The sequence below is a fragment of the Hemibagrus wyckioides genome, linkage group LG17 (assembly GCF_019097595.1).
Source record: "Hemibagrus wyckioides isolate EC202008001 linkage group LG17, SWU_Hwy_1.0, whole genome shotgun sequence".
NCBI classification, from domain to species: domain Eukaryota; kingdom Metazoa; phylum Chordata; class Actinopteri; order Siluriformes; family Bagridae; genus Hemibagrus; species Hemibagrus wyckioides.
Window position 1 is genome coordinate 21,268,582 of NC_080726.1, and position 27,255 is coordinate 21,295,836.

General features: G+C 38.6%; 1 protein-coding gene across 1 annotated transcript in view; it reads right to left on the reverse strand.

Moving 5' to 3' along the window:
- grik4 (glutamate receptor, ionotropic, kainate 4) overlaps positions 1 to 21,457 on the reverse strand; it is a 403,962-nt gene extending 382,505 nt beyond the window's left edge. Inside the window, exon 1 of the mRNA XM_058414559.1 lies at positions 20,721 to 21,457. The gene's annotated coding sequence lies outside the window, so the exon portion shown is untranslated. The remainder of the gene's footprint in view (positions 1 to 20,720) is intronic.
- Between the last annotated feature and the right edge of the window lie 5,798 nt (positions 21,458 to 27,255).

Genomic DNA, 27,255 nt, shown 5'->3' on the forward strand with positions numbered 1-27,255 from the left:
AATGCGTCTGTACAGTCTGGTGCTGATTTGTTCTAGCCCAGGCTATAGATTCATGCAGCATCAGTGACAGTCGCGTCATTACACATCATGAAATGCTCCCTGGATTTACTGAAGTGCTTTAAGGGTTTATTTATTTTTAAGCTGCCTTCCCTATGAAATCATTAAGAAATTGCATATGAAATGTTGGTGAGTTGTATTAAAGAGTAAAGTGTAATGCATTATGGGTATTGCAGCTTAGGAATGGAGGTTGAAGCTGTAAGTGTGTACGAACCCTAGAGAAACAGTGTCTCCTTTTTTTCAGTCCACTGCCCTGTATATTTTTCTTCTGATTTTTTCTGTAGAAGTAAAACTGACTAGAATAAATGCTAGTCATTCAGCAGCACTGTCTTCTGACTCCTCATTGTGAAGAGAAAAGACCCGAAAAACTTGAAATTACCCCAGAGTGACAGTACATTTAGCAGACTCCAGCCCCGGATCGCTCTGAGAACGGTGGCTCCCCGAGCAGGAATGGTGACATGAGTATGAGCTATTACTCAAAAATGCACCAAAAGAGCAGTCTTTTTCTCCTCAATAAAATGGCCGATGAGCCAGTGGACGTGTGAATTTTGAATGATTTGCGCAGTATTTTAACAGACACTTCCTGGAAGCATTGCCTCTTCCCCAGCCTTGAGTAACCTTGAGTTTGAGTGTACATTCAGCTCAGTAAACATTATAGAAGTATACAGTTAGCATTTATTATATTTGTTAGGGATTTTTTCATATGAAAAAAGGCCAAAATGGCTGTTTCGGTTTTTTGGCAGAAAGACAACAAAAAAAAATGAAGGTCCAAAACAAGTAAATAAGCCTACAACAAAGTGCCACATTTAGCACTTTACAAATCATGTTAATGGTAATGACAATTAGAAAGTGCTCTCCTGCTCTTTCCTGCTGTACTGAGAGCAGCGTCAGTAGTGAATATGTCAGGAGAGTCAACATTAAGCAACTGCTTTGTAAAAGGATTATATTAAAATGTGCTGTGATGTTTTTTAAACTGTTTACTGCCAAATTACTTAAAAGTTCACCATCCGGCTAAGCAAATAAACACAGTTCACAATATAATTATCCGTCAATAATTCCCTACTCTTCTGAATGAAACCTGAAATAGTGGAAATGCTTGTTTTCTATATTCTACTCAGGTTACACTGGGGGATGTGGTAGTTTACTTGCTGATGTGGTAGTTTAGTTGCTGATGTGGTAGTTTAGTTGCTGAATTAAGTTGCTGATGTGGTAGTTTAGTTGCTGATGTGGTAGTTTAGTTGCTGAGTTAAGTTGCTGATGTGGTAGTTTAGTTGCTGATGTGGTAGTTTAGTTGCTGAGTTAAGTTGCTGATGTGGTAGTTTAGTTGCTGATGTGGTAGTTTAGTTGCTGAATTAAGTTGCTGATGTGGTAGTTTAGTTGCTGATGTGGTAGTTTAGTTGCTGAATTAAGTTGCTGATGTGGTAGTTTAGTTGCTGATGTGGTAGTTTAGTTGCTGAGTTAAGTTGCTGATGTGGTAGTTTAGTTGCTGATGTGGTAGTTTAGTTGCTGAATTAAGTTGCTGATGTGGTAGTTTAGTTGCTGATGTGGTAGTTTAGTTGCTGAGTTAAGTTGCTGATGTGGTAGTTTAGTTGCTGATGTGGTAGTTTAGTTGCTGATGTGGTAGTTTAGTTGCTGAATTAAGTTGCTGATGTGGTAGTTTAGTTGCTGATGTGGTAGTTTAGTTGCTGAATTAAGTTGCTGATGTGGTAGTTTAGTTGCTGATGTGGTAGTTTAGTTGCTGAATTAAGTTGCTGATGTGGTAGTTTAGTTGCTGATGTGGTAGTTTAGTTGCTGAATTAAGTTGCTGATGTGGTAGTTTAGTTGCTGATGTGGTAGTTTAGTTGCTGAGTTAAGTTGCTGATGTGGTAGTTTAGTTGATGAGTTAAGTTGCTGATGTGGTAGTTTAGTTGCTGAATTAAGTTGCTGATGTGGTAGTTTAGTTGCTGATGTGGTAGTTTAGTTGCTGAATTAAGTTGCTGATGTGGTAGTTTAGTTGCTGATGTGGTAGTTTAGTTGCTGAGTTAAGTTGCTGATGTGGTAGTTTAGTTGCTGATGTGGTAGTTTAGTTGCTGAATTAAGTTGCTGATGTGGTAGTTTAGTTGCTGATGTGGTAGTTTAGTTGCTGAGTTAAGTTGCTGATGTGGTAGTTTAGTTGATGAGTTAAGTTGCTGATGTGGTAGTTTAGTTGCTGATGTGGTAGTTTAGTTGCTGAGTTAAGTTGCTGATGTGGTAGTTTAGTTGATGAGTTAAGTTGCTGATGTGGTAGTTTAGTTGCTGATGTGGTAGTTTAGTTGCTGAGTTAAGTTGCTGATGTGGTAGTTTAGTTGATGAGTTAAGTTGCTGATGTGGTAGTTTAGTTGCTGATGTGGTAGTTTAGTTGCTGAATTAAGTTGCTGATGTGGTAGTTTAGTTGCTGATGTGGTAGTTTAGTTGCTGAGTTAAGTTGCTGATGTGGTAGTTTAGTTGATGAGTTAAGTTGCTGATGTGGTAGTTTAGTTGCTGATGTGGTAGTTTAGTTGCTGAATTAAGTTGCTGATGTGGTAGTTTAGTTGCTGATGTGGTAGTTTTGTTGCTGAGTTAAGTTGCTGATGTGGTAGTTTAGTTGCTGAATTAAGTTGCTGATGTGGTAGTTTAGTTGATATAGTAGTTTAGTTGATGTGGTAGTTTAGTTGCTGAGTTAAGTTGCTGATGTGGTAGTTTAGTTGCTGATGTGGTAGTTTAGTTGCTGAATTAAGTTGCTGATGTGGTAGTTTACTTGCTTATGTGGTAGTTTAGTTGGTGTAGTAGTTTAGTTGCTGATGCAGTAGTTTAGTTGTTGATGTGGTAGTTTATATGCTGATGTGGTAGTTACATTTGCTGATGTGGTCTTTTAGTTGCTGATGTGGTAGTTTAGTAGTTAAGACGTTGAGCTACTGATCAGAAGTTTGTGAGTTTGAATCCCAGGTCCACAAAGCTGCCACTTTTGGGCCCCTGAGCAAGGCCCTTAACCCTCAATTGCTCAGCTGTATAAAAATGGGATAAAAGGTAAGTCGCACTGGATAAGCTACTGGTTCTGTTATAATTACAATGATTATTGTGATATTTAAAAATAAAAATCAATAGCAGAAGTAATAAATATGAAGAAAATTGATTATTCTCTTAGCCAATGACTTTGGAGAAACTATAAGTCAAAAGACTAAGCATTGTTCAGGCAAACTACAACAAAACAACAATTGTCCCAGCAAAATACAACAAAAAAGGATGACAAGTGTAATTTTGTGTGGTTTGAATGGGAAGAAAGAACTCGAATCACTCTTCTGTTTACTGTGCTTGCTATTCGGAAGAGAAACAACATGATTATGGCCGTCACAAATGGTATTGCCTTCATCATTCTTTCAATGAGCATGGTCCTATGTGTGCTCACCCATAATGGCTTCATAATAGACACAGACTAACTGACTGGTAGTATATCCTTTTTAGCGCTCCTATTCAATATTGTGACTAGACATCAATGATGCAGTAGTGTAAGATCTTCAGCAGAATAATTGTTAGCCTTGCAAGTACGTATACACACACTTGCTCGAGAACAGAGATAAGAGGTGGGTAAGCTCATTTACTCACACTTTCTTATATGTCACAACAGAAAAATGTTCTGTTCATCTTGTCATAAGGAAACTGAGAGGTTGAATCTTGTAGACTTTTGCCCTCTCAGGCTGATAGTTGTAGTAGGTTAGGGGAGAACTTGTGCGAGGGAAGTATAACCAGGAGCGGAATGTTACTTGCAGTGAACAGAACTCAAGAGAGAGGTCAGACAACCAGTGATCCTGAAGGCACCGTAATGTCTGGTGTATCACACAAGATCTACTCCTTCACCCGAGCCCTTGGAGTTGTGTTTGTAAGACATCCAGGCCTCCCACGTTACCCAGTTGGCCAAAAATGGTGATGATGTCTTGACCACTTTGCAAGATTTAGAATAAGTACAATAAATCCAATTTAATGAGAAACGTAAATGCCTGAATATGAATAAATATGAGAAGAATACAGAGTCATTGTGTACGTGTGTGCTATTAAATAATCCTGTTTGGTAACATTTTATTTAACAGACATTCTCACTGCAATGGGCCTTCATAACACATTTATAAGCATTGTGTAAATATTTTATAACACAACACTGGAGAATTTATTAAATATTTATGCCTGAAGCCCTGAGGTGACATTAAAATAAAATTGTGTGACTTTGTGTTTGCATTAAACAGACCGTGCATCTCTCACAACTCCCATTATTATTATTTTTTATTTCCCCCATTTTTATTAAGCAACATATTTCCCACAGTCTTACATTTCAATCTCATCGCCACCACATCCCCCTGCAGCAAATACATTCCAAATGAAAACCAAATAATTATAATATAAATAAAACATCTTTCCCACAGTGACATTAAATTTATAAAAATAGTACAATAGGAAATGTTTTTTATTTGTATTATTATTTATTATTATTATTATTATTATTATTATTATTATTATTATTATTATTATTATTATTATTATTATTATTATCTTTACACAAATTGTTTATTGTGTTGGTTTCAAATAAGAATATCTGGAAGCAAAATATATATACATATATATATATATATATATATATCTTTCTCAGTGGACATAAATTACGAATCCAGAGAATACAATTACTTTAATAATGCAGCTGTTGAGAAAACGAGCTATTAGAGTATGAGCTCATCAGTCAGTACAACTTTACATACTTTCCTCCTGTTTATTTATGAATCTGAACACTCATTCTAAACAGCTGGGAATCAAAGACGCATGGCTGCATTAGAACAGACCTCTGAACTGTAATCTGGAGTGGGATAAATAGTATAAAACATTTTACGTCCATCAGGTAAAAACAGCCTTTTTTCTGCAAATTAGGTTTAAATCTTTGGTAAGTGGTTGTTACCTACTTTAAGATAAAACCAATAGCAATAGTTAACACATACATATATACACTATATTGCCAAAAGTTTTGGGACACCCCTCCAAATCATTGAATTCGAGTGTTGTTTTTCAGGGGTTGGGCTCGGCCCCTTAGTTCCAGTGAAAGGAATTCTTAATGCTTCAGCTTCATACCAAGACATTTTGGACAATTTCATGCTCCCAACTTTGTGGGAACAGTTTGGGGATGACCCCTTCCTGTTCCAACATGACTGCACACCAGTGCACAAATCAAGGTCCATAAAGACATGGATGAGTGAGTTTGGTGTGGAGGAACTTGACTGGCCTCACCCTGACCTCAACCTGATAGAACACCTTTGGGATGAATTAGAGTGAACACTGCGAACCAGACCTTCTCTGGTCAAAAATTCCCATAAACACACTCCTAAACCTTGTGGAAAGCCTTCCCTGAAGAGTTGAAGCTGTTATAGATGCAAAGGGCGGGCCAACTCCATATTACTTTCATGTGCGTGTAAAGACAGACGTCCCAAAACTTTTGCCAATATAGTGTATTTCTCCCCCAGACTACTGATACAAATTTGGAAGCACACAATTGTATAGAATGTCTTTGCACAATTTTTCTTTACTGGAAATAAGACGCCTAAACCTCTTGCCAGAGGTTCCAGCATGACAGTGCTCTTATGCTTAAAGTGAGGTTCATGAAGACATGGTTTGCCAAGGTTGGAGTGGTAGACCTTGACTGTCCTGCACAGAGCCCTGACTTCACCCACTCTGAACACCTTAGGGATGAACTGGAATGTTGACCGCACCCAAGACCTCTTTACTTCACATCAGTGTCTGACCTCACTAATGCTCTTGTGGGTGAATAAACTCCAAAATCTATTAGAAAGCCTTCTCAGTAGTGGAGTGGAGGTTGTTATAACAGTAAATCTGGACTGGGATGATCAACATGGAGCATATGAAAGTTGAGGTCAGGTATCTACAAACATTTGGTCATATAGTGTATATATGTAACAATATTTATCTATGATGTTATATCATTTTCAGCCAATGTTACATTTATGACAAATTATTCTCTCTTAAAAAGCTAAAAGTAAAAGCTAAAAGTGTAAAATTAAGTGAGTTGCAGCTTTCTGTCACTTCTGCTGCTTTTCCATTCAATGAGGGTCAAGCAGGAGGATAACAATGGTAAATTTGAGTTTGACTAAAAAGCACTGATTTGGTCACACTGGTTAAGAAGGATGGCTTTAAAGACGACAGAGACAGTGGGACCATAAACCCTGATCACGAGTTCCTCTGTGTCCTTTTAGAGCTGTTAGATTTCTTTTTAAACGAATGTACTATAGGTCCCTGTGACTCTGGAGAACTACAGAATAATAAATTAATGAGTACAGCAATATATTTTAGGCTTTTAAAAGACAAGACCTGTGAAACACGCCCCAAACTGTGGCCAATCTTACATTTCATTGTACAACTGAGTGACAAGGATTTTATTAAACATAAATAATTAACCAGATATCTATGTTAATTGCTTTATAAAGCTATGTTTGTCTGTGAGCTTAACAAAGCCTTAGGCTAAGGTTTCTCTGGAACATTTGGGCACACAGGTAATTACAGTCTGTGAGACTCCCTCCCATTTCCAAATTAACCCAGATCTAAGAGATTTGTAATTAACACCATAATTATTGGCACCCTTTCTGAACAACAACAAAAAAAGAATATTTAAAAATTATAACATTCACCATGAATGGTATTCAGGCCATACGCAAGTTTGGATGTTAGAGTCATTATCTATAAGTCTAAAGTACATCCAGTGCAAAGGCAACCACTTTAATTAGTTTTGAGCAATTCATGATGTCATCATGCAGTGTATAGGTCTAGGATCAGTGACCTGAGTTTACTGACGGTGTGAATTTTCTCATTTTCACCCAATTTCCTTTTCCCATCTCCTAAAAGCATGCTGGTAGGAAAATTGGCTACAGTATCCTGCCCCCAATATGTGTAAGCGATGAATTGGCATCCAACCTAAGGCATATTCCCACTTTGCTCCAAGTATCCCTGGGATTCAGCATTACCCTGACCAGGATAAAGCAGTTACTAAAGACAAATGACTAAATGGATGATGCCATCAATCTTCACAAGAGCCCCTGGAGTACTGGCTGCACAACACCACCAAAGAATCAATGATCAATGGGTATCAGGCAATGTGCATGGCCAGCAAATGACCACAACACATTATTTTAACGGCTTTTTCCAACCATGCTAGGAACATTTCAGATGCAGTATTTTGTGTCACAGAAAAGGGATTAATTTCTGCAGCATTTACAGAAATGAACCTTGTTAGCTTGCTAGAAATGAGCTTGTTACCATGGTGGCATCTAATGGTTGGAATTTGGAACCTGATTATTCCAAGAATCAACTACTTTCCTCATTGTCTAAGGAGGCAATTTATTTTAAACTGGTCCAGACCTTTGACTTTGATTTCATTTTTCCATCATTATGCATAACAATGAACAATAAGACTGATGTGTGTGACCTCTTCATCAACAGGTATAGTTACACATGAAACTTGGAAAAAAAGACCATTTTAGGACATAAAACTACATGATTATGAATCATTTTTTCACACATTTTAAAAATTAATAACTAAATTCATCCTTCTGCATATCATACATTTAGATTTAATAAAAATGCATTACTTAATTACTGAGGACATTTAAACAGACACTAAATAACTGTGAATCATAGCACTGAGTACAGCATTAAAAAAAAAAAATAGGCATGCTGAATCAATACCTCATAAAAACAAGTGAAATTCCTGCCAAAGAAAGCGAGCGAGTTTCTGGCTTTGTAAACTGAATGCTGATTCACTTGCTCACTTCAATGGCTCTGGCGCAAATACGTCCTACTAGAGCCTTAATTGAGGAATAGTTCATCAGCGATTCTGGGTGGCATAAAAAAAAAAAATGTAAAAATTGAGATATTTCTTCCTCATATCTTTTTTTTATGGCCACCGTTGTCTGTGGTTATGAGTCGTAATAAATTGTAAACATTTTCATTTTGTTAATATTCCTGAAAAGTTGCTTTGTGACAATGTCCACTTTTAAAATTGAAGTGAATATGCTGTCTGTAAATCTGCATGGGATCACAGGCTCTCCACAGGCCCTGCTGCCCTACAACCAGCTCCCATTTCTCACGCATGGCCAACCAAATAAGAAGCTTTAGCAGGCTTTGTCTGTGATGGTTTAATTGTTGGGTGAGCATTTGCACTTGAGGGCTATGTTCAGCACGGTAATGAGAAGGAAGAAGGAGTAATACTGTTTTGTGGAGTCAGGTGTACACAGCACAGGTAGGGGAGGAGTCTTCCGCTAAGACAATGCTAACATCCAGGAACCAGGCATTTTATTCCCCCAGTAGATATATGACAAATCACAAGTATAGCAAAGCATCCGTGATAATATTTTACAAAATTACTCAATAACCTCTTACCATGTAGTGCTTGCTAGGATGTCCATTCCCCTGTGACCCATTCTGAAGACTTATTACACAAGAATACCATCACAGGATGCAGCTGTGATGGCACTGTGATGATCGCCATTTGAATAAATGCCACTTTGAGAATTGAAACCCATTAAATGCCCATTATTGTGATTGATGTCTGAGATCTTAGCTCTAGCATTTATCAGAATCAGACTCTGGAGAGTTTGTTTCACCTTGGCAAACATTAAGAGATCATTTTTGAAATGTATTTCGAGTTTTTTTTTATTGTTCAGAACTAAAGAGAGCAAGTAATAAAAAATTGATAATGGTAACCCTGTGCATCATTTCCTTTGAGAGGCTCTCATCACATCCTGCGGGTAAGGACGGGATGGAAGCAGATGGCCTTGTTCATCTTGTGCATCTGTTACTGCCTTTGAGGTTTTTGTTCTGATTTTTCTTTTTATAATTGACCTCCTAGCTTTAAATAAGTCCATAATAGAAAATATGAATTAAAACTATGCTCCAAAAAAGCTTTTCAGAAGAACGGTACAAAGAGTGAGAGGTATGACAGGCATACTAGTAAAACTAATAATTAGCAAATAGCCACTGAGTCTGGACAGCTGGAGAATAGAAAAAGTCAAAACGATGTTTTTTATCTGTCTATTCTTTAGATTCCTGGTTTTTGCTGACAGGAGTGAAGCTTCGTGTGCTACTGTGGCCCATGCACCACAAGGTGTGCTGTAATTATGCATTCTCAATGGCTTTTCTGCTCACTACAGTTATAAAGAGCGATTCTTTCAGTTCATTTGAGTTACTGTATCTTCCTATCCTCATCTCATCAGCAAGGTGTTTCTGCCATTCTGTTTTTTTTTTTTTTCATTTCTGGCATTTAGCAGATGCAGATTACATTTTATCTTATACAACTGAGCAATTGAGGGTTAAGGGTCTTGCCAAAGGGTTGACCTGGGATTCAAACTCACAACCTTTCCGATCAGTAGCACACAACCTTACAACCTTCCAATCAGTAGCATCTTAACCACTAAACTACCACATCCCTCAACATTATTATTAATAATAAAATCTTGCTTGAATCCTGTGGAGGAGGAGATAAAGAAGAAAAGACAAGTGCAAAACTATACCATGCCGACCTGGGGCTATTTGCAAGGCATGGGTGCTTACCCATGGCGTGGCACTTACCCATTTCAGTAGAGACGCTACTTTAACCAAGCACTTTTTAATTAATCCCAGGAGATCAGCGGCTTCTGAAACACAACACCCAGTCTATCTGGCACCAACAACCATGCCACAGTCACTGAGGTCATGGAGATCACATTCTGATGTCTGATGGGAACATTAACTGAAACTCTTGATGCATTATGCTGCTTCAGTGTGATTGGCTGATTGGATAATGAAATGAATAAACAGGTGTTCTTAATAAAGTGGACTGTGAATATACATTCTTGGTATTATGAAAGTCTAGTCAAAGTTCATGATCATTGTAAAACAATAAGGCTATCAGGCTGATACACTTTCAAAGACGAGCAAAGATCTACGTGTTTTTCAGCAGGCGTAGAAATAAATAAGACATAGAACTAATCCTCTTGCTGCTGTAGCTTATAACAAATGTTCATTCTGTGTTTTTATGAGTGTTCACTCCTGTGTCAGTTCTCTAGAACACGGTGTTTATATTCGATCGTTCCTAGTCTCTGTGACAGCAACAAATTTGCTGAGTCTGGTGTTTAATTGGTTTTGCTAGACGTTTTATTGCAAGGCGATGGAGTTACTTGCCCAGATCCGGTCCTTGGGTCAAGTTTTACTGGATGTTTGATTGTCTTTTATCAGGGGATTAAATGAAAAACTAACAGACTCTTTACACATTAAGGCGTATTCACACAGGAGGCGGCAACCTCATTTTCAATGAGAGGCACGCATGCCAAAAAACTGAGAAACTATCAATTTGGCCATCAGGTGTAGCAAATATTTTCTGTTTTACTAGTACACATACTTTGGCACTCAACGGAAAATTAGAATGTAATGTAGAGGATACCCTCTGAACAAAACTACATTGAATTCTAATGTACAAGAAACTGATATATTTAAAGCAATTATCACTTATCAAATAAAAAAAAGTTTTGATTAAAAAATTAAAGACATTATCATGCATAATAGTGTGTTGGGTACACCCTGGACACACACTAACAGCCATTCATACATTGGGGTAGCTCAAGTGCTTAAGGGGCTGCCTTGTTGATCAGAAACTCAGGGTTCATGTCCCAGCACTTCCAAGCTGCCACAAGGGGCAATTGAGCCAGCCCCCTAACCCTCTCTGTACCAGGAGCACTGCATCATAGCTGCTCCTGTGCTCTGACCCTAACTTCCTCAGCTGGGATATGCAAAGAAAAGAATTCCACTGTGCTGTAATGTGTGTGTGGCGATAATAAAGGCTTCTGGACAATTTAGAGACTCAGCTTACACATGTCTTTGAACTGGGGGAGGAGAACAGAGTACCCTGAGGTTTGGGGAGAACGTGCAAACTCCACACACACATGGCAGAGGTGGGAATCAAACCCTGGAAGCATGAGGCAAACATGCAACATGTTCGGCTGCTCCGTGTTTCTCACTAGGAAGCGGAAAGCTGAAATACCAAAAATATTTAAATGATCAGACCTGCCTACCTTTATACATTTTGGGTTCTGCATTTCAAGAGCAGTAAGAAAAACACTGTAATAAATTAACAGATCAGACAATGAACATACGAAGCCGGAAGAACTGACAGTAGAGCAGCTGTCTTGAACTCTCCGCTTGAAAGATGTGCTGATGAGGTGCTCTCCCTTCCTGTCAGGGTTAATGGAGATTTAGTTTTTACTTCATTAATGTGAAACAAAGTCTCTTGAATTTTGTCCAACTTAAATATCATTAGTATGTAGGATCAGTTAGCTAGATGGTACTGAAATATTTCAGCCAGAAATAGTCAAAAAAAAACAAAACAAAAATAAACCTACATTTTTCAGCCAAAAGAGAAAGGAAAAAAAGCCTGAAAATTGAAGACTAGGAGAAAACCATTAACTAGGTCCACAATAAAGTGTAAAATCGAACAGTTCTGAAATGATTTGATGATGATTATAATTAGACATTCATTTTAATCCAATGCGTGTTTGTACATTGCTCTCAAACGACTGTCAGAAACCATTCATGGCTTCACCAGGGATATTAGGCAAGCAATTTGTAAAAGGATTGTAGTGAAACTCTACTATTATGCTTCCTACTGGTCACTGCACTTGAATTATAAGACTTGTATTCTTTTCCAAGTAATAAAAGGTGATAATTATTAGAGGGGAGGGGGTAAAGGGGGGGAAGTGGAGTTCAAGGTGTGATTGTGGTAGGCCATGTTATTTTTTATAATCTGGCCCTTGACTATATTATCTGCGAAATTTAGTCACAACTGTGTTGTTTGCACTTATTAGTTACATCGACTATACGGCCAAAAGTATGTGGACACCTGGCTACTGCACTCTTGTGTGCTTTATGAAAATGCCATTCCCGATGTAGTCCCCCTTTAGCTGTTATAACATCCTCCACTCTCAGCCAAGTCTTTGATTTTGGAGTGTAGCTGTGGGGGATTTGCTCGTTCAGCCACAAGAGCCTTTATACTGTGTAAGTCGCATTTAATTAGAAGTTCAGTAGATCATTTACTGCCAGTGTTACACAACAGCACTATTCAATTTTCTGTACTACGTATCCTATACAGGGTCACAGGGTACCTGGAGAATGTCTAACGCAACTTGAGGTACAAGGCAGGGGACACCATCACATACACACATAAACACACACACACCTATTCCTGCACTACAGACAATTTAGCAATGCCAATCAGAAATGGGGAGGAAACCACTGTACCCAGAGGAAACCCCTAAAGCACAGAGAGAACATGCAAACTCCTCACACACAGGGCAGAGGCAGGAGTCAAACCTCCAACCCCGGGGCTGCAAAGCAATCATGCTAACAGCTAAGCCACTTCACCCTGAAACAGGACTATTACATATAAAATGTTAAATAACACTTGCATTGCATTTACACTAAAGGGTTGTCTTGCTGGCAGATTTATACACCATTCTTGATTAAAGAATATTCTAACATACCACTGTATCAGAGGACTCACCACTAGACTCACACAGAGGGGCCCAAAAACATGTATACACACTTCAAAAGTTGCAATCAATGCCCTTTTTTTAAAATTTTAGTTGAATTATGGCAGCAATGTCTAGTTTATTATGTTTCCTCTAAAGATTTCAGTAGTCACACCAATAATGGTGTTGTGACTGTCAGAAGAGAGCCAAAGAAAATGGCGGAGGGGCGCTTGACTTTCAAGCAACACAAAACCATTTTGAAGTGGTATTGTAAATTCAAAAACGTGTGTGAAGTTCATGGCGACGTGTGTTTGGAACAGAATCACCAGTACAATAAGCAATCGCACGATTTCCTGATGTTCATACAGTAGTTCCTGTTGAAGTATTTATACATTTTTTGGGCCCCTTTGTATATATGTACATACATGCAGACATACATGTATATATTAGTTATTATCCAATCGGTCAATCATGTGGACTGTGGAAGCTCAATTAATAACATCATGCAGATACAAGAGCTCAGTTACTGTTCACATCAAACATCGGAAATGAGAACAGTGACATCTCAGAGAATTTGTCATGTTTGTTAAGCAGCAAACAGGCTGGTTTTAGCATTTCAAAAACTACTGATAGATGTTCTCACACAGACAGGTGTAAAAAAACACCCAATAAGTGACCATTCTGCAGGCAGAAAGCCTCGTTGATGAGAGAAGTCAGAGGCGAATCATTTGAGCTAACAGGTTTCCACTGTTCACCTTCGATCATCCAGGAACAGGAACCTGAGGCTGTCATGGGTGCAGGTTCACTGGACAGCTGAAGATGAAAATGTCATTTGGTCTTTTTTTCAATCTTCGACTGTCCAGTTTCAGTGCGAGTCTGCACCTATTCATTTTTAAATTTGTAAAGTCCATTCAGTGTTACTATAATGTCTGTCATATCCATCACACTGTGTGGCACTCTCCTGATAGTAGAATATGTTATCTTAGAATATGTTATGTCCGATGTGTTGTGCATTTCTTTACCAATAGCCCTCATGTCTGGCCATTCTCCTCTCACCTCTCTCTTCCACAAGGTGCTTACACTCACAGCACCAGTGTTTCTTGTTTTTCCCATCATTCTGTCTAAACCCTAGAGATTTTGCGTTGAAGTACCAGAAAATCAGCTGTTTTTGAAATCCTCCAACCAGCTTGTCTGGCTCTAACAACCATGTTACGGTCAAAAATCACTGAAATCACATTTCCCTCTATTCTGATGTTTGATGTGAACATTTTCTGAAGTTCCTGGCGTGGAGCAAAATCATTTGATGCATTGTGCTACTGCCACATGATTTGCCAATGGGATAATTGCATGTATGGGCCAGTTTCCAGGTGCTGTTATTAGTAAGCCGGTCAGTGAGTGTATATCATAGTATTTTTTTATTTTATTTTTTTGCATGACTAAGAGCTAATGTTCAAAAAAAAAAAAAAACAAACAAAGCCAATGGCACATCTGAATAGATCTGGTAACGGAGCAGCTGGAGGTTGATGGATTATTGTCTGGCTCCAGAAAAACAGGAAAAAAGGAAAAATGAAGCAGTTGCAATGTTCTGAACTCAAGCTACAAGAAGCTGTTTTGCTGATTTGTGTCAATAAGGATTAAGTATAATGAACCAGCTGCGCTGTTCATGCACACTACAGAGTGGTGTTTTGAATAAATATTCAATATTACATTCTTCATAGAATCAATACTGCACTCCAAGATTAAACACATATACTTTACCGTTTTCTGCTTTTATTTAAATGAATTGACTACAGAAGCAACTTGAAACCTGAATAAAACACATAAACATTTATGAGTGAGAAGAGACAATGTGTTGAATTTAATTAGCGCTAGACAATAACGTAGCTAAGAAAATAAGGAGCTTTTACTACTACCTGCATGGTGCCTTTTAGAATTATTGGAAATTTACCAACAGAAAAAGCATAACATACAATAAGTGATATAAGTTCTTTGTTTTTCCTCATGGATACGGACAAAAAATGGATTTTACATGTGTACGACTTCATGTTTGAATCCCAGGGAAACACGACCTGGTTAAAGGCAACAAGAGAGTTCCTGGGGACTGAGAGCAACAGAAAAATGTTTCTCAAGCATGACAATTTATTTGCATCTATTTAAAATATTGAAAATATTAACCTTAAGGGTTTTTGGCACATATACAGTGGGGTCCAAAATTCTTGAGAGCACTACAGAAACTGTTATTTTGCATCGTTTTCTAATTGAATACAATCGTTTCCATTACAAATTGCTAATTATAGAAATATTGACATGAATTTTTTTAGTATTTGCTTTTTGGTGTAAACCTTATGATCCATTTCAGATCAAATCCATCTGAGGGTCATCTGAACACATGCTCCAATAGAAGAGGAAGCCAAGATGAAATTGAAATGATTCAGAAAATTAAAAAAAAAAAATGTTAGCCTGGTCAGTATCACATTTGTTCATATTAAAATAGGGACCCAGAAATAGTGCAGAATCTTTTATAAAATATTTTTCAGGTACTGAACATTTACTTTCTTTGTTTCAAATATTTCATAATTCTAAGACCATCTGATTATGGCCAAATTTAAATGAAAAATTCAATGTGGTCTCATATTTTCGACCTCGTTATATATTGGGCCTCACTAATTGATTAAAAACGCATTGGCATCATTAGTGCTATATGTTAAAAAACATATGTTATATCAGCACCTGCAATATGTTACATCATTTCCACAAGCATCTATATAAGCTAAAAGGAATTTTCTTTTTTATTTTAGTTGACTGTTATTAAAAATCTTCTGCATTTCTTCTATTAAATGATACTGTCCTACATCATGTAAAGTCATTGTATTTAGACTTGGAAAATGCCCATAAAATTTGCCTACCTGGGCATAATCTAAATAGAATTATGAGATGAATAATAAATAAATTTTAATTCTAAGAATACTGTACACTTAACATCACAGTAGATCTTATTAGTAATCATTGAAGTACACTCATTGTTGACTAAAAGTGTCACTAAAGAAAATGCCATGACAAATACGCTAAATCCAAGCAATAAGGTCAAAATCCCAGGATTACTCAGATAAACTCAAAATATATTGACACAAATCAGCAGAGAGATAAACTCAACATGAACTGAGACTGCCTATTAAAAAAAACTGGAGCAGGAATTGCAGGAAACGAGTGACTGATGATAATTAACCTACAGCACCATCAGACAGCAGCCAGGAAAGAGTGTCACAGGTTCTGCAGTGCTATTTACAGACAGCTTTATTTTATAGGCCTGCATGATGATAGCTAAAATAATTATGAAAATCACTGCAGATATTCCTGTGTATAAAAATGTACTCGGTTTCTTATACAAGGCCTTACTTTCTTATACATACGCCTACATGATGAATACAGGTGAGGATTTAATAGGAAAACCTTCTCTTTTCAAGAACACATTCTACAATCTCTGGAACTCTACTGGATCAATGAACACCATTTTACCAAAAAAATATTTCAGCACTGGGGTTTACCAACGGTTAACCAAAAAAATCTAAAAGATGTTGAGATTTTTGTGACTTGCATTACACAATTTACATTATTTTCCTACTTATCGAACCCTCCAGGGAGCCTTTAAGTCCTCTGGCTAAGTACCTTGTCATCCAGGAAGACTCTCATTAGGACAGAAAACATTTTATCAGGATAAAGGTGATCAGTCAGAACAATTTCTTGATTCGCAGTGACCTTTACCTCAGAGGGGGAAGTGAGCCCAAACCATGGCAGTGAAATTTGTCCCAGTGCAGCTTTTCCATTAATTTGCCACATGCATGTATATTGATTTAAATGTGGTCTTAATTATCTCTCTATGCAGTAGATAAATAGATACATGAATAGATTAGCTTTCATACCCATAGAAAACATTATGTCACTAGAGCTTATAATTACACTTCATTAACTAAGGAAGCTAAAAATCCTAACAATGAATTAAAAAAAAAAAAAAGACTAATTATGTAGCTGCATCATTATTTCAGTATCAGGCATTAAGTAAGCAAAACAATTTCAACTTTTAAAGAGAAACCGAGTTCCGTGTTTGTACTCTAGGGGCTTCTAGAAATAAACAAAAATCTAGACAGCATATCAAGACGAAAAGAAATCCCCTAATGCTGAGCGTGTGTTAATATTCTATGGTATTTTAAGGGTATAATAATATACATGCCTCATCAACTCCGGAACATGTTTCACATTAATAGACTGATTCGCAGACATCATTTCCAGGGTTGCCAGACTGAGCTGGGAAACATGGCCTTGGCCTAGCACATGCAGTTTGGCAAAGATACAGCTGGGGCTGGAATATATTGAACTGAGTGAATTTTAGACAGCAATTGGGCTCAAAGCAGTGTATCTAATCTGGCAAGCCAGCCACATTATCATTCAACATCAGAGCTCCTGAGTCCTATTTGGAGCGTAACATTACTTTCTCATGCCGATGTCTCGTGTTGATGTAATGAAATATTTGCATGTCTTCTCCATCTTCCCTATCCAGGGATGAGCCATATGACAAAAATTATTTTCTATGATATATGACATGTATCACAATGTAGAGGTTCTGGCAGCAGAAACACTAACACTAGTGCTGTTATATACTTGTGCTGTTACATGAGTTAACTTTCTGGAAATATTTGGAAATTTTGGAAAATACACTATATTGCCAAAGGTTTTGGGACACCCCTCCAAATCATTGAATTCGGGCGTTCCAATCACTTCCATGGCAACAGGTGTTAAAATCAAGCACCTAGGCATGCAGACTGCTTCTACAAATATTTGTGAAAGAATGGGTCGCTCTCAGGAGCTCAGTGAATTTGAGCGTGGTACCGTGATAGGTTCCCACCTGTGCAATAAGTCCATTTGTGAAATTTCCTCACTACTAAATATTCCACGGTCAACTGTTAGTGGTATTATAACAAAGTAGAAGCAATTGGGATCAACAGCAACTCTGCCACAAAGTGGTAGACAACGTAAAATCACAGAGCGGGGTCAGCATATGCCCCCAACTTTCTGCAGAGTCAAAAGGTACAGACCTCCAAACGTAGTGTGGCCTTCAGATCAGCTGAAGAACAGTGTGAAGAGAGCTTCATGGAACCGGTTTTCACGGCCGAGCGGCTGCATCCAAGCCTTACATCACCAAGTGCAATGCAAAGCGTCGGAGGCAATGGTGTAAAGCACGCCACCTCTGGACTCCAGAGCAGCGGAGACATTTTCTCTGGAGTGACCAATCACGTTTCTCTGTCTGGCAATCCGATGGACAAGTCTGTGTTTGGCAGTTGCCAGGAGAATGGTACTTGCATGACTGCATTGTGCCAAGTGTAAAGTTTGGTGGAGGGGGGATATTATGCTGTGGGGTTGTTTTTCAGGGGTTGGGCTCGGCTCCTTAGTTCCAGTAAAACTTCTGGCAATATAGTGTATTTGTAGTCATTGATACTTTATTTAAATCTACAAATACTAAAAAAGGGCAATGGGGTAAAATGAAAAAAGTAACACAACACTGATAAAATGACAAATTTCTGTGCTGTACAAAAAAGAAACTGAGATTAGAACTGTTTCCACTCTCAATGTGGAGTTACAATATATAAAAATAAAGTGAAAAACTATCAAAAACTTTTAGGGAAAAAATATTTTAAAAAGTTACTAAAACCCATGCAGTCTGCACACTCCTAAATTAATACTGTGTTGAAGCACCATTTGATTTTACTACATCACTGATTCTGTTTAAGACTCTATCAGTGTGAAACATCCTGACATAACAAAATTTTCCCATTCTATTTTTTGGCAAAAACATTTTTAGATCCAGAAAATGTTAATATGTTCCACTCCTGTGCAGAAGGAGTTTAAGGTCACCTAACAGAATTTTTCAGGTCTGGGCTCTGGCTTGGTCATTCCAAAACATTGATCTTTATTTGGTTAAGGATGTTGAACGGTGAAATTCCTTTTCATCTTTAGTTTACTAGCAGAAACCTGAAGGTTTTGCACTAAAATCGACTGGTATATGTAGCTCATGATTATAAAAGTCCCAGTTCTGGTTGAAGAAAGAAACCTCTAAAGCACGATGCTGCCAACATCATTCTGTACCGTGGATTTGTTGTTCTTTTGTTATTTATTTTATTTATTTATTTATTGCATTATATACTCCTTTTAGAAATATGGAATGATTATAGCTTTTAGAATTGGTCCCATCAGACCCCATCCTACCTGTCAGGTTTGGTATAGTTATAGGCTTCCGTCTAGTTACCCTAACCTCTAGCCCATCAGAGAATATGTCACATGCAGAGAGTAATCAGAACTTGTCACATTTTCTTGCAGCTCCTTTAATGTTGCTTTAGGTCTCTTGGCAGCCTTCCTGGTATGTTTTTGTCTTGTCCATTTATAAATTTCAGAGGGACGTCTTGTTCTTGCCGATGTTACCGTGGCGCTTCATTTGCTATTTGTTAATGATGGTCTGTACAGTGTTCTATGGTACATCTAATGTTTTAGAAATTCTTTTAAAACTCCTTTCCTGTTCGATACTTTTCGTCATCGACAAGCGAGGTACCATGCCTGCTTTGTCAGCTCTTTGTGGACCTTCAACAGTCCGATTAAACCGAGAAGAAAATCCTATAGAAACAGCTGATCTTTATTTGTCCTTAATCATTGATGACAACTGTATAATAATCATTTTTGCACATGACATTGAATGTGATTGGTTGATTCTGAACACCGCCACACCACCCAATTACAATTTAAGCAACCAGGTTATTGTAAACACCACTCCGAGTTTTCTAAAATGTTTCTGTTGTTTTTGGTTTTCCACTTCATTTTATACACGGTAATTTCACACTGAGGGTTGAACAAAACATTCTGGCATGATTTATCTTGCTTTTATTTTTCACATCACAAAAAAAACAGCCATTTTAACAGGGGTGTGACTTTTTATATCCATAGTAAATGTTTAGTGCTTTGTACTTGGAGCACCTGAACACAAATTCCTTGTGTGCAAGCACTCTTAGCCAATAATCCTTCTGCTTCTGATTCTTTCTTTTATTTAGACTACTTGTTATACTGCTAGCCAAATTTGTTGCTAGCGGGCATGACAATATCTGAGCTGCTACATACTCATACTCATACTCAAGCTCATTATCTCATCAAGCTCAGTGACTAGAAATAAACATTTCATTTTAAATTGAATTGTGTAAAGTGACTCATTAATAACACTGCAAGCATGATAAAGTGCATTATGATGATGATGATGATGATTATTAATTATACTGATTCCTAATATTTATAAATCAACAGGTATTCTTTTAATTGGTCAGTCAGAGCCGTTTATATATTATATAGAACACTATATAACAGAGATGTGAACGGAGCAGTTGATGTACTACACATTTGAAACTCTTCTATATGAACTATGAAACATTTCTGTAATATAGATCTGACCACAATTTTGATCCTGCACCAATAAAAAAAAAAAAAGCCTAGGCCTTGTGATACCTGTGATAACTGTAAGGGTCAGAGTCTTTTGTGCTTGCTTGACTATTTTTTCCTTTCAGCCTTTACAGCGTGTCTATCTATTTCAGTCGTGTTCAGTAAGGTTAAACAGCGACTCCGGAATAAGAAGCAACAGAAACGCGCTTACATGTTGCGCCTCGTACGCGTACGCGTAGACGCACGTTCCCTTGCGCGTGCACGTTCCCCAAATTCAACAAGTACACCGTATTTATCTCTCTATTTAAAAAAAAAAAAAAAAAACTTGACTTCGGGTGTCTTCACTATTTCACTGGGAAAAGAAACAGAAATGATCCTCTTATTTTTAGAAAGTGGGTAGTAAATTAATTTATTCATCATTTCATTAATAAAAGAAAAATGAGCGTGTAGTATTGTTGAAGAAAGTGAATCAGTTTCTTTTGAGACAAAAAAAAAAAACCCAACTATATTTATACCAACTTCTTGTGGCCATGTTTTATATAAGTCTAGTCTATTCAGTGGATAAGTAAGTATACCCTAGAGTGTTATAAACAATGCTTTTCATATTTTTTCAGCTAAACGTAGGATAAGTGTGTGAAACGCACACCTCCTTACCTGTGCCAATGCCTTCTTCTCTGGTTGTGTATCTTCCCTGGGAAAGATGCTGTTTATCCTGGAGAAAGATTTCTTTTCGGTGATGATGTTGAGCTGCAACACTCTTTAAGTGCTACACCGCGTTTCTTCGTGCCCAAAGAGAGCAGGCGCTGGATGAATGTATGAACGGATGAATGAATGAATTAATGAATGAATGAATGAAGCAACGTAACGGCCAGTCGTGAACTACTCGGGAAGGGCACTTCAGTTTAAGAAAAAAAAGAAAGAAAAGAAAAAAAAATTGGGAAAAAATTCCTTCTTCGTAGGCTATATCCATAAAATGCCGGCGATGTGAGGCAAACGCGCGCTGTGAGAGAAAATCCCCATCCCGGTTAGAAATACGCCACTTGTCCTTTCTGTTTCCAACAAAGTCCGAATCATTTCTTTTTGCTCTCCCGACTACCTGAAAACTGACAGGCTTCGAAGGCTGGGCTTTGAACGCGAGCTGTGATCCTCTCCGCCACGGCTTCAAGAGAGCATCTTAAGAGCAGCTCATCACTGCTTGACGCTTGTTTGTGTGAGACCCAAAGCTCTCCCACTCAGAATCACCTCCACATCTTCGACATTTGGATGTGTTTGCAGTCCTACGAAACATTTGGAAGAAGCTCCAGTCGGCGTGACGTGAAGCTGCGAGGGCTGCGTAAATGCGCTCGCAATAGGCAACCGGGGGCTCCGCGTATGCTCGCGCGCGCCCGCGTGCGTTTGTGTGTGTGTGTGTGAGAGAGAGAGAGAGAGCGTGTGGGTGCGCGCGCGCGCGAGTGTGTGTGTGTGTGTGTGTGTGTAAGACAGCCCAGCACTTTTTTTGTACACAGCCATATACGCTAGAGCCTTAACCGATTTGTTAGACCTGACGGTGTAGCTCGCTAGGGGATCACAGAGCGCTCTAGTCATCTCCACACAACACCAATCTTACTTCTAAGCCGCATAAAGAGATAGAACAAACAGCAGAGAATTTATTTCATATCCTACACTGAAAAAAAACCCCATCCAGTTTATTCTGACCCAGCTGGTCAAGCTGGTAGGTTATCCTGGCCTTTTACAGAATAAACAGAAAGCGAAGAATACCTGTGAGTTTCTTTAAGATGAAACAGTCTTAAGATAGCTTGAATAAGGTGAAAAAATCCAGTTTAATCTGATCAGCTCCCAGTTGACAAAAGAGTCTGGTCAAACTGGTAGACTTACATTACAATACATTACAATAAAGAAATAGTAAATTAAACCAATGCCATCTCCTAACCGAATATATATATATATATATATATATATATATATATATATATATATATATATATATATATATATATAATCCCGTTGTCTTGAAACAAAAATTGCTACTATAACGCTCATATCACCAAAATGAGAATGGCAAAGAATGATGGAAAACTTCTGGCAGCCATTATTACAGCAATCTCTCCATAAATAATGTTTCTCTTCATGCAAGCTCATTTTCTGCACAAACCTGGACCACACTTATTCATGGCATGAGGAATGTAGTTTTTTCTCCTTTTTTAGGGTCTATTGTTAGAGGATTTTTAATCGTATAATGTGGCACAGAGATCAAGTTATCACACATCAAGATTTTAGAAGGATTATCTGATACAGTGGGGCAGGTAATAATCTTAAAAGTCTGCACAGGATAAAACTGGCTTAAGGTAAATTTTTCAGCTGGGATGTTTGAAGTGGGGGGAAAAAATCACATTAGTATATTAGCTGTGTGCTTCTTTTGACCCCCATCTTACACAAAATGTCCTCTGACAATGTCAATCGAGCGAAGGTGATATTCTGGAATCTTATACCACTTTCATGAATTTGCAACTGCACACTTAGGAACAGCCCTAGTAACATGGTTTTAGAAAGAGTGTCTAGAGCATGGGCTGGTGGTCACGGATGTTTGCAACACTCTGAGGTTGGAGGTTCGATTGACACCTCCACCCTGTGTGTGTTTGTGCATGAAGTTTGCATGTTCCCCCTAAATTGTCTGAGGTGTGGGTGGGATTGTGTTCTCTGATAGCCTGGCACCCCATTCAGTGTGTCCCCCATTGATATTCTGTTGATTCCTTGTGATCCTGTGTAGGAAAAGCAGCACAGAAAATGGATGAATAGATGGAAGTTAGCTTATCCAATAGTGTAAGCTACCTGAATCTGTGATAGTAAACACTGAACACAGATGGTTAAAGTAACATAAAGTAACTTAGCTAGATCAAATGCATATATTGATTGTTATGAGATACAGAAGTATGTATAGTAGGATTTACACCGTTCACCGCCATTCTGCAGACCAGTCTGCTGTGGTCAGTATCTATCAAAAGTGGTCCAAGGAAGGAACAGTGGTGAACCGGTGACAGGGTGATGGACTGCCAAGGCTCATTGATGCACGTGGGGAGTGAAGGCTGGCCCGTGTGATCCGATCCAACAGACGAGCTACTGTTGCTCAAATTGCTGAAGATGTTAATGCTGGTTCTGATAGAAAGGGGTCAGAATACACAGTGCATCACAGTTTGTTTCATATGGAGCTTCATAGCCACAGACCAGTCAGGGTGCCCATGCTGACCCATGTGCAATACCGAAAGTGCCAACAATGGGCATGTGAGCATCAGAACTGAACCATGGAACAATGGAAGAAGGTGGCCTGGTCTGATGAATCACGTTTTCTTTTCCATCACCTGGATGGCCGGGTGCGTGTGCGTCACTTACTTGGGGAACACATGGCATCAGGATGCACATTGGGAAGAAGGCAAGCCGGCGGAGGCAGTGTCATGCTTTGGGCAATGTTCTGGGAAATTTTGGGTCCTGCCATCCATCTGGATGTTACTTTGACACATACCACCTACCTAAGCATTATTACAGACCATGTACACTCTTTCATGGAAATGGTATTCCCTGATGGCTGTGGCCTCTTTCAGCAGGATAATGTGCCGTGCCACAAAGCAAAAATGCTTCAGGAATGGTTCGATGAGCACAGCAATGAGTTTGAGGTGTTGACTTGCCCTCCAAATTCCCCAGATATCAATCCAATCCAGCATCTGTGGGATGTGCTGGACAAACAAGTCTGACCCATGGAGGCCTCACCTCGCAACTTACAGAACTTAAAGGATCTGCTGCTAACATCTTGGTGCCAGACACCACAGCACACATCTAGTGGAGTCCATGCCTCAACGGGTCAGGGTTGTTTTGGCAGCGAAAAGGGGGCCAACACAATATTAGGCAGGTGGTCATAATGTTATGCCTCATCGGTGTGTACTGTACATTCTAGCATTATTTCTTGGGATTGTAACAAAAGCATAAATGCAATTTTAAAAGAATTTCACAAAGCTGTTGATGAAGTTTTTCGTCACACTTCATACTGTGGTTGTAATTTGCTACACATGCACTCAGTGACTGATAAATAAAAGAACAAAATGATCTGGTCAGATATGTTTCTGCTCCTGTGTAGATGCAGTGTGGATGTCAGTGTCAGCTGGATGAAGGTGGATCTGGCATGGAGTCAATATCTCTGTGTGGTACAGGCTTATTCATTCAGTGTGCTCATAACTCGCTGGTGTCATGAGGCGTGCAGAGCATTTGTTTCTTCGTTTTCCCAACAGGGATGAGTAATCAAAGTCTATACTGATTAACATAGGCGCATACAGATGGGTGACAAATTAAAGGAAAAAAAAACAACCTATCTATACTGAATCAATCACCGAACACTTTATTAGAAAACATTTACTCATCGTGCACTTATCAAGACCACATTGGGTTCCATTTCTGTCAGACAAGAACAGAAACCTGAGGCTGTAGTGGGCACAGACTCTCAAAAACTGGATTTTTGAAGAGTGGAAAAGCATAGCTGGGTCTGGTGAATCTCGATTTCTGCTGAGGTACACAGATGGTACAGTAAGAATTGGGCACCAAAAGCATAAAACAATGGACCCAAAATGCCTTAACAGTCCAGTGATAACAGTCCAGGCTGGTGGAGGTGGTGTAATGGTGTAGGGAATGTATTTTTGTCACACTTTAGGCTGTTAATACCTATCAAGTATCACTTGAATGCTACAGCCTATTTGAGTATTGTTGCTGAGCATGTCCATCCCTTCATAACCACAATTTACCATCTTCACCATGTTTCCAAGACTGTGTGGAATCCATGCCGTGAAGATCTGAAGCTGTGTTGAGCAAAAGGAGGCCTTGCCCAGTATTAGCATAATGTTCCTAAGTGTTCAGTGAGAGTATATCTGTATTTATTGTAGTACTTGTGTCACTGTAAGATCCTCTAACAGCTCTCTGCTCGGATTGTATTATTGCATTTTGGATGACAGCGTCTGCCAGTTGAATAAATGTAAATATAAAGATACACATGGGTGAAATGAAAGAAATAAAGTGACATAGTAAAGTGTTGGGGTAACATAAGCTACCAGAATAGATTCAGTGTTTGCAATGGGCCTGTGTGTCATTCTTCCTGAATATATTCCCACAATTGGATGAAGTGATGGAACACTGTCTAATTTGATGGTCCAGAATCTACCATAGATGTCAGTTTCATACTCATCAAACCATTCAGTGTGCCCTAGGGGCATTATCATCCTGGAAGAGAACTACTGCCATCAGTGTAGACATGTTTCCTCATAGGATAAAGGTGATCGAATGATGCCTGGAAGTGCCTACTCAGCAACCCTTTCCAGAATCTTCGCATTGAGCGGTGGAATGAACTTCCAACCATCACTTCAGTGAACTAACCCCTAACTCTTACACCTCTACTCTGTGCACTCTGCTCCACTAGTGCTCAATTAAAAATTCTTGCATAGCAGCACCACTTATATTATCCTCTGCCTCTGATATATCACTTTGCTTGTATGTCCTCAATTGTAAGTCATTTGTAATAAATATAAATGAATAAATGTGATCTGTCAGAATACATTTGCATTGATTTTTCAGTCATCTTTCTCTCTGTGGTGGCAACTCACAACCACTGCTGATTTCAAGCCAAAGGATGCAATGCTAGGAAAGAGTGGGCATAAATGGAAAAATGGATGATATGGGAGAAGCAAATGAGGTCACTGAGCTCTACTCACCTAATGTATGCATTTCAGGGTAAAAAGGATTTAACTACTACTAATATAGGACGATATTATCACCACATTTAAATGCAACAGGTTATATAAAGTTGTTGCAAAATGAGCCTCTGGCAATTTAAGTTCTCACGTTCTTCATTCTGAGCAGCAGAGTAGGCAGTGTTTTTACCTCAAAAATCCAGCTCTGTTTGGAGTTATGCATATTCTCCTCATGGGTTTCCTTAAGATTTGTGAAGTTCCTTCCACTTCCCCAAACCATGCCAGTAGGTGGCTTAATCAGGTAATTGCCCCGTAGGTCAGAATGAGGGTCTGTAATGGAATGAATTCACAACCAGGATGCATTCCCACCTTGCACACACAGTTCCCGGGATAGCCAAGATCATGACTGGAATTTAAAATCAGCCCACCATCTGTATAAAATACTTAGCCCTAGCATTTCAATTAGCACTCCCTTCCAGGGACAAAATTGTTGTCAAAATAAAATGTGGATCACCAGAATGATTTGGTATTTTACTGTCTCAATAAGTACCAGAGTAGCCTTAATTAGTACAAGCAATATCTTGAGTAGCACAACTTCTACAACCATCTGGCTCTGCTTTTAATGAGGTATTTAAATATTAATGTACAGTCTGAAGCTTAAACTTTCTAACACAGGTATTCAATATAGTGTGTCAGCACGACGGAGAAATAGCCTATGAGGGCATTAAGTTGTTTGAGATATGTATGAGATTGGAAATTTGACCCCTAAAGCAGTGTCAAGGAGTGATTATCTCTGTTCATCTGCCTATGAATCGTTTCCAATTGGGAAGATGCAGTTCTTACAAAGACTCAAATCTCCTTTGTCAGTCAAACAGGCAATAATGTCACGATTGCAGACACTTTCTGGTAGGATGCAAAACAAAATTAGGAACAGTTCGAATTAATAGGAACGGAGTCAAAAACATTGAAACAAAAAAGAAACTAGACTTAGCGAGCAATCCAACAGATGTCAGGCAGGGTCAAAACAGGCACAGGTCAAACAGTCTATGAACAGGATCCAATCAGGAATCAGGAAAAGAGAAAATATAAAATACCAAAACAGGGCAATAGCAATAGGGAGGCTGAGAAATGTCAGGAATGTGTGTGAACCGAATGTACACTTCACAAACTGCACACTGCAACAGAGGTCTTTATAATCAGTGCTAAAGACAATTAAACCCAAGTGTACACAATTAGAAACCAGAGGTGGCAGAGGTTCCATTGTGGCCATGTTTGTAGGCCACAGTGAAGCAGAGTTATAATGAGACACAATGAGACAAGTAATCTGTATACAATTCATACTGTACATTGTCCTATTTAGTTTTGTAACACTTAGGTGAATAGACCGCAATGGCTAGTGAGATGATTTGTGTGTGAGTGTGTGTTTTTTAGTAGATTTCACCTCATGTTACACATCAACACAGATT